Source organism: Halichondria panicea, chromosome 7, assembly GCF_963675165.1.
Source record: "Halichondria panicea chromosome 7, odHalPani1.1, whole genome shotgun sequence".
NCBI classification, from domain to species: Eukaryota; Metazoa; Porifera; class Demospongiae; order Suberitida; family Halichondriidae; genus Halichondria; species Halichondria panicea.
The window spans coordinates 7,067,095-7,075,905 of NC_087383.1; the positions used below are offsets into that span (position 1 = coordinate 7,067,095).

General features: G+C 41.8%; 2 long non-coding RNA genes across 2 annotated transcripts; one reads left to right on the forward strand and one right to left on the reverse strand.

The window, feature by feature from the left end:
* Nucleotides 1-3,617: 3,617 nt before the first annotated feature.
* Nucleotides 3,618-4,605, reverse strand: LOC135338598 (uncharacterized). The gene is made up of 2 exons (XR_010395633.1): nt 4,003-4,605; nt 3,618-3,951 (listed from the first exon to the last, which is right to left on the reverse strand). It is a non-coding gene; the product is annotated as an uncharacterized LOC135338598 (long non-coding RNA).
* A 427-nt stretch (nt 4,606-5,032) lies between these two features.
* LOC135338634 (uncharacterized) lies at nt 5,033-5,833 on the forward strand. Its single transcript, XR_010395674.1, has 3 exons — nt 5,033-5,152; nt 5,207-5,340; nt 5,400-5,833. It is a non-coding gene; the product is annotated as an uncharacterized LOC135338634 (long non-coding RNA).
* Nucleotides 5,834-8,811: the final 2,978 nt, after the last annotated feature.

The following is an 8,811-nucleotide window of genomic DNA, read 5'->3' on the forward strand; positions in this document are numbered from 1 at the left end:
TAATTATACTAAGGTGCATGGCTTGGCTATAATTATATAATGTTTCTTCTTGCATAATAAATTATTCATATTTTACAGTGGCCCTGAGGTAGTATACCGTACACACATAATAATTTTATAGGCTCGTCGTTTTATGGTGTAATTGTTCTGTCAACTATGTTCGGATTCTCTTATTATTCCTGCAGCTCTATAGACTGACTGTGTGGAGGTGTCACGGAGAGTGAGTGCAGAGGTGGCTGAATTGAACTTTCAGCTAAAAAAACACTCATTAATTCACAACATCGATCTATAAGCTATAATTATAGCTATGTAAAATAGCCTATCAAACACTTGTACTTAATTCTGCATTGAAACATGTATAGAGAGGTATTACGTTGTCCCTATATAGCTTTATTGGAGGTTACACTACACTTGGCCTGGCTACACTGTAAAAAAAATGATGTGTGGTTTTGACGCAGAGTGCGTGGCTATTGTGGCAAACGTGCCTTTTTTCTTGCGTTTTTTCCTGATAATTGCCACAATAGTCACGCACTTGCGTCAAAACCACACACCATTTTTTACAGTGTACATGCAGTACTGTGTATATTGAATAACCCCATGCATGCATATATACATTCAAGCGCTGGTCTGAAAGATATACCACTCACTGCATGCATGGATATAAGTTATGACTTGGTGCGCATGAGCAAGCAAGTTATATAATTATATGGACGGTATAGTGTTTGTTGCTCAAGGATCAATGAAGTGCGTGTATAAGAGTTTCTATATAGGATAGTCATGGATTGAAATTTGTGGATTTGCAAAATAAAATATGCTTGCAAATAATATAATTATGTACTATTCAGTGCATGCAGCCTTTTCAGAATAAACTGTGTGTAGCAAAACTTGTCCATGCATGGAGTCTATAATAATTATACTTAATATTAGCACTATAATTATATAGAATGCTATAATAGCTATAATTATTGGTATAATAGGTATAATTATATATAGCTGCACTGAAGAGAGCTGAAACGCTCCGATCCACTGATGCAGTATGCCATTAATTTTGCATCCTTTTCAGCAACAAGCATGCATGCATGCATGCATGGTTGATCTCATCATTTCCTACCCTTTAATTTGAGTTTCCCTGCATGTGATTCTGCCTGACAGTCTGTATATAATAATCATTAGCACGGTAGTGCTAATAGTAGGGTTGGGTCGAAAACAGCAAAAAAGCCCCCTCTGGATCTCACCCAAGACACAAGACACAGTTATTTTGAGTTTATATATCTGTTGCCCATATCATTTGTGACATTTGTGTGAAATATGAACTGAATTGAACATTGTACAAAAAAGTTATAAGAACAGCAAAACTAAAAAAACAACAACTTTTTCTTCACCTTCCTCTCACATTCTTCAGTCAGATAATCTAGAGAACTGTAGGTCCACAGGACAAACTAATGGCACCGTACTGTTCTCTGTCGCCTTGGGTAGTGCTGTAACTAATCTATTTCCTTCAAAGTTAAATTTGCTAGGGTGTTAGCTACTCCCTCTTTAATGAGTGCAGAGGTGAGGTCGCCATTGTTTACCTATACTGAGCATGCTCAAACACGATTCCTTATGTCAGAAAAAAATGGTATTGCTATTATGCCCACGAGCATGTATACTATTGAGCATGCGCGTTGGCTCTCACCTGCATTGAGATTCTGCAAATAAACTCACTGAAGTAAGAACTGCTTTGAGGTTTCCCTGCTGGCATTTCTGAAGGAAGAACTGCTTATCCTCTGCTGGAGCCAGGTATTCTTTACTAATCATTAGCACGTTAGTGCTAATAGTAGGGTTGGGTCGAAAACAGCAAAAAGGCCCCCTCTGGATCTCACCCAAGACACAAGACACAGTTATTTTGAGTTTATATATCTGTTGCCTATATCATTTGTGACATTTGTGTGAAATATGAACTGAATTGAACACTATACAAAAAAGTTATAAGAACAGCAAAACTACAAAACAACAACTTTTTTTTCATCTTCCTCTCACGTTCTTCAGTGAGATAATCTAGAGAACTGTAGGTCCACAGGACAAACTAATGGCACCGTACTGTTCTCTGTCGCCTTGGGTAGTGCAGTAACTAATCTATTTCCTTCAAAGTTAAATTTGCTAGGGTGGAAGCTAAGCTCTCTTTAATGAGTGCAGAGGTGAGGTCGCCATTGTTTACCTACTGAGCATGCTCAGACATAGCAGAAAGCATGGCCACACCCCTCACCACTTAAGATCTATAGCAACAGTAGTGTTTTGCACTGTCAATTCTTACCGCTCCAGTTAATGCTCCTTGCTAGCCTCGATCCCAGGCCGCACTTCATCAGGGAATCACTCTTAGACGGCCGCGCCGGTGAAGGTGGCTAGGCTAGCTCCTCGCATGCAAGTTAAGTTGACACAAGCTCTTATCTGAGCAGCTTTTATTCTGCCCCTAATCATAAATTTAAGTTATCATAAAGTTCTTGGTCTTGCAGAGATGCATGCAATAATCATATGGCTTATGATTATTGCATGCATGCATCTATATACAAGACCAAGAACTTTAGGCCACTCCAAGTGACACTCTGGTTTCTGGTCCTGAAGTTATTCTAATTGCATGCGGGCGGGCGGCTTTTCTCATTATGTCATTATCAATTTCACCTTATGAATCTCATTATTTTGCAAATGAATATCATTATCACACTATTTTGTACTACATGGACCATTCTGCGCATGCGTAGTAGAAATAATGAGATAGAAATCCAATAATGAGATAGAAATCCAAGAATAAAATCTGATGCGGGCGGTGGACCAGAAACCAGAGTATCACTTGGAGTGGTCTTATGATAATTATCATGACAGACACTGCAACAGTGCAAATAAAATTCGATCAGCCTACAGCTAGCTAGCTAGCTAGATCTAGCTGTAGCAACTTTCTTTTTTATCATAGTACTATGGTAATGCCACCTACTGAAAATATTTGATCTAGGTAGCACCATAGAATCTATGTGCTGGTACCTATAAGAAAAAAGTATACAAACAAGTGTATTTGTGAAAAAAATAATGGTGAGAAGTATAGACTACCATATAGCGCGAAATTTTCAAGGGGCTTAATTTTCACGGATTTCGTGGGTTAGCAATCATACACGAAAATTAAAATTGTTCTTTAATTAGAATTACCTGCTATAACATGCAAAGGCGTGGCTTCCGGTAAGCAGTCATTCCGCGAACATTGTGCAACGAAATGCTTTTAGAGGCCAATCCACGAAATATAAGTGCCTCGAAAATTTCGCGCTATACGGTATAATATTATATCTATGGTTGCATGTTGGATAAGCTGTTCAAACCAAAAAAGGAGTGCACAAGATGGGTAACCCTAAAAAAACCGCCCATTAACAAAACGTGATTAGTTACGTGGCCTCCCAGGACCACTCTATGCATGCATGCAGTGAAAAAAGTTTGCAAACAGGTGCAAAAAACATTTTTGAAAAAATGGGGAAGAGTAGGGTTGGAAGAGCATTAGCCTCGATCCCAGGCCGAGTTTTCGCTTTTATAACGGTTAGGCGAACAACTGGGCCTGGTACTAGTTGTCTGCGCATGCGTCAAATTTTCATTGTATATTTGTGGTCGGCAAAAATATTTAATAAATCAATAATCGAAATTTGTACACAGAAAATGCACAGAGTGAGTACACAAAAGATGCACATAGGGAGCTGCTTCACAAAGGCCTGGGGAGTTGCCAGTTGTGCTGCAGCACAATTACAGTGACCCAGGGCAACTTCAAGATGATTGAATGCCTTCAAATTACGTTTCAAAAAGATTTAGCAGGCTGCTGGACTTCTCTGATTCTAGGCCCCAACTCGTAACTCATTGCTTGAGAAAACGTAGATTCTCTTGATGTCTCTGAGCTACCCAGCAACGCTCGAATGAGCAGGTCATACTCCAGTCCTGTGTCTGTGAGTATAGGACAATATTAAAAGAAACCAAAGACGGTTAAACCCTTACCTCAAACTGTCCAGTCTCGTCCGTTAGTATAGCCAAGAGGAGCACTGTTGGGATAGCTGGATATTAGCCATTGCTCCTGTACAGAGAAGTAGACATTTTAAATATGTGTAGATCTATACATATTAAATTTCTCGGTTATAGTGTCATTGTCGACGAGCTGATGATGGCAGCACCAAGTTCTCTAGCTCAAACTCTTCACTTGATCCACCATATTAATGATGAAACTATAGTCTACCTACATTCTTGCCAAACATGAACAAGACTTGATAGCATAGCCGGCCATAGGGCCCACACAAAAATATCTGACCTTAACAAGCTTGACAAAGCTTTATACCTCTTCCCTTGTTGTTCAGTCTTCAGAATAAGCTTCAGAAGAGAGAAGCTTCAGCTAAGAGCCATTCCAATCGATTCCAATAATGATAAAACGGGAACTGACTTCTAGTACACGATAGTACACAAATATAAATGTCACAAAAGTGAACGAGAATATCCATTCGTCAGAATCTGACAAACGACTGACGCATGCGCAGACAACTAGTACCAGGCCCAGTTGTTCGCCTAACCGTTATAAAAGCGAAAACTCGGCCTGGGATCGAGGCTAGAAGAGCATTAGCCTCGATCCCAGGCCGATCCGTCTCTAATTGAACGCTAGGTCGCCTCCTCGGCCTGGTATTGATTGTATCTGGGCGTGTATCTGGGCATGTGCTGTGGTTGCTGTGGTTGCTCAGGTATTCGCTAAAAAAGAGCGAATACCTGAGCAAGGTGGAGCGAATAGAACACTAATAGTGTATGTAAGCATACTTATACTCTGTAAAATCACCGTTAAATCACAAAGAACTCCGTGTCATAGGTCTATTTGTTTAGTTTGTCATAGATATAGGCTTAGCTAGCTAGAGTGTGAGGAGCTGTCTTGTGCGAAGGAAGAAGGAGCATCACTCTTGTGAAAGAACAGACCTAGGTTCTCAAGTTTCTGCTATCAGTGACTACCTTTGATTGACTACACAATTAATTTTAATACAAGCGCTTGATTAGACCATTGATTGCCAGATACACTTGGTAGAGTCTATCCTCAGACTCTGGCCATCGATCTCTTGTATACTATGCTCAGGGGTGTGTCCACAAGTGGCTGGGCCTGGGATGTATTGTCAAGGTGAGTGATATAAATCAATAATCCCCTTTCATCATTGGAAATTGTACACTATAGCCTATAGCCCAATCCTTGGTATCTGGATCAAGATATGACATTACGGCACTGACACTGGTGTTGTGTTAGCCTCCTTCACCGGCCTTCAAGGAAGTGCGGCCTGGGATCGTGGCTAGTTTGTGTGGACCATCACTGTGAGTTACAAAATGTATAGTGGAATGGTGAATTTAAGTTCATACTAATTTGTATACAGGAGCAAAATGGAACCTTCCCCTCCAACCCCCGTCGTACTCCTCCTAGCTGATGGGTGTGAACTAATTGAAAGAGGATGCCCCAGTGCCACTCGTGTCCTTCCCAAGGGTCCGATCTTATAGAACTACCTGCACTAAAACTACTGACGTGGAATGGCTCTTTCAACACTTGTGGTTGCTATCCTGACCAGTGACGTCAGGATTCTACTGTCTCTTGATGCACTGTGAACACACAATCTTTGTTATGCCACCTGAAGGCTTAGCAGGCATATCCAACGCAGTATTTATTAAGTCTTTCTGGAAGCTCTTGTTTGAGATCTTCGCTTCTAAACATCTGCATTTTATTATAGACGCAGTACTGCTGTGCACAGTATTAATTTCTAGTGTCATTATATCATTATATCGCTGTATTTTTAGCCAACTGTGATAAACTGAAGATTTTACAGTCATAGCTGATACTTACCAGTTTCCGGTCACGCCCAGATACAATCAATACCAGGCCGAGGAGGCGACCTAGCGTTCAATTAGAGACGGATCGGCCTGGGATCGAGGCTAGAAGAGCATGTGCATTGAAGTAACAAAAAGTTCGAAAACAAGATTGTGGGTTGGTATAGTCTTTGCATGCTCCAACTAGTTGGGAGTGGGGCTCAATCTTTAAGATCTTTAACAGTTGGGTCCAGCACTACTTCGAGTTTTGGTGGGCAGGGCTCATCTGTAGAGTCTCAAATTCAGGAGGTGCTATTCATGTACTCTTGTAATTATACACTATGTGTTTCGGTGCTGGTCCTCCCTGGTTGAAAGAAAAATCTCATTCAAATGCATTATTACTGTATCGAAACACATGCAAGTTGATGGTCAAATAGGGGATCGAGCGCCTCGCATAAAGAAAAAGGTGAACGAGAAGTAGTGCTGCATGGACCCATGCCAACTGTTAAAGATCGTAAAGATTGAGCACCACTCCCACTAGTTGGAGCATGCAAAGACTATACACCAACCCACAATCTCGTTTTCGAAATTTTTTGTTACTTCAATGCACATGCTCTTCCAACCCTACTCTTCCCCATTTTTTAAAAAATGTTTTTTGCACTTGTTATAGTAATGTTTGACATAATTATCCTCATGCAGATCAGAGGCATATGTCACGCAGGACTACGGCACCAGTTAGCCAAACTACCTAGTACTGTTCAATGTAAGTCAATGTTCATATATTATAGTCATAGACACAGGCATCCAAAGCAGAGATGATATATTCAATCATAACGTATATTCAGCACAACACACGTGCTGCTATTAATAGACTAACCTATAGCTATTAATAGAATAACATAACGAGTATAGGTAAGGATCGTTACATATCCCCCCCTGAGTTTGGGGTTCGTCCTCGAAACTCAGGTATGATATTTAGGAATAACAGTCAAAACAAAAACACAGTTTTACAGTTCATTGTCGTATACAGTTCATTGTCGTAATTCATTTCTTGGAGCGAGAACGTGTCATTGGACCAGTATATTGATCAACGTAGGAAGTCACATCACTTGAACGGTTACGTTTGGCTTTTCGAGATCTACGGACACGTCCACTCCATACTTGATCACCTTGTTCGGGATAACACATGCGGACTCGATTCAAATGAACGAAGATTGAATCGTCTTAGGGTCGACCAACGAGCCGAACAACGTTGGTATCAGTCACCTTTAACACACGGTAAGGACCGTGAAAGGGCCGCGATAGTTTCCAGGTTTTACCTTGCTGTTCTGCGGGCATGAAAACCATCACTCGATCGCCGGGATGCACTTTTGGTTGTTTAGTCGCACGGTCGTAAAAACGTTTCTGAGAAATTTGTGAACTCTCAATACTCTCACTAGCCAGCTTCCAAGCGAGAGACAAACTAGAGACGAGATCCAGTTTGAAATCATCAGCATCCACGGCATAAGGACTCCGGTTCTGAGCGAGCAAACTCTCGGTTGGAATGCGGGGGTCACGTCCATGCATTAGGAAAAAGGGCGATTCCTTAGTTGATTCCTGAGCACTACACCTGTAGGCAAACAACAAGTACGGAAGGTGTACGTCCCAGTCTCGGTTGTGGACATTGCATGACTTGGCAATCATGTTGGTGAGAGTCATATTAAATCGTTCCACCATGCCATCAGTTTGGGGGTGGTAGCCCGATGTATTGATTTTTCTTACATCAAGTAATTTGCAAATTTCTTGCACCAATGTCGACAGAAAATTAGCACCACGGTCAGACAACAACTCCTCAGGAATACCGTGTCGACACACTATTTGCTCAGTGAACAACTTTGCAATTGTCTCGGCCTTCTGATCAGGTATTGCAAATGCTTCGGGCCATTTCGTGAAATAATCCATAAATACAGCCACGTACTTGTTACCATTAGTTGTGAGAGGTAACTGTAGTATATCGACGGCAACTCGATGAAATGGACCGCCAACAGGTATCGGATGTAGAGGAGGTTTGAAACATCTGCGGCCCGTCTTGCGAGTGGAACATTCCAGGCACGAGTGACAAAACTTGTTGACATCATTCCTCATACTAGGCCACCATAAAGTACGTCTCAGGCGATCGTGGACTTTCTTATCAGCAAGGTGTCCTGCAAAACGACCCTTGTGAGCTTCTTCCATCAGCTGTTGTCGTAGACTCAGAGGTACGGCTATACAAGGGCGGTCTCTATCTTCTCTATAGAGTACACCATTAACTACAGTGAAGTACTTGCTTTCTAGCACGATCTTCTGAGATGACTTCTCATCAAGAGGTAATTCTCCATGTTGCAGGTAATTGCGCATAGTGACGAAGTCACTATCCTCAGCTTGGAGTCGACCAACTTCTTCTGCATCAGGTATAACAGGACTGTAGTCTTGAGCAACAGATTCCACAGCACCAATTGAACTCTCCGTGAGCAACTCGTCTTTGTCAATAGAATTCTCTGTGAGCAACTCTTTTTCATCAGATCCGTTCGGGGTATCTTCTTCCTCAATCCTCGAGAGAGCATCTGCGTTTGTGTGCTTTCGTCCTGGCTTGTGTTTGATAGTGAGATCCATCTCTTGTATGGTTAAGGCCCATCTCGCCAGCTTGCCAGATGGTTTCGGCGTATTGAGAATAGCCAGACAAGCGGTATGGTCAGTAACCACGGTGCATGGGTGTCCAAGTATGTATGGTCGGAAATAGCGCACAGCCCACACCAGTCCTAGTGTCTCTAGCTCCGAGATACCATAGTTACTTTCGTGTTTGTTGACAGATCGTGAAGCGTAAGCCACCGGGTGTATTGATCCATCTGCTTGTTGTTGGGCCAAGACAGCACCCAACCCGACTGTACTTGCATCAGTCTCCAGAATAAAACTGCAGTTAGGGCCAAACCGAGGATATGTCAACACAGGGGTAGTCGTCAGCGCCAATTT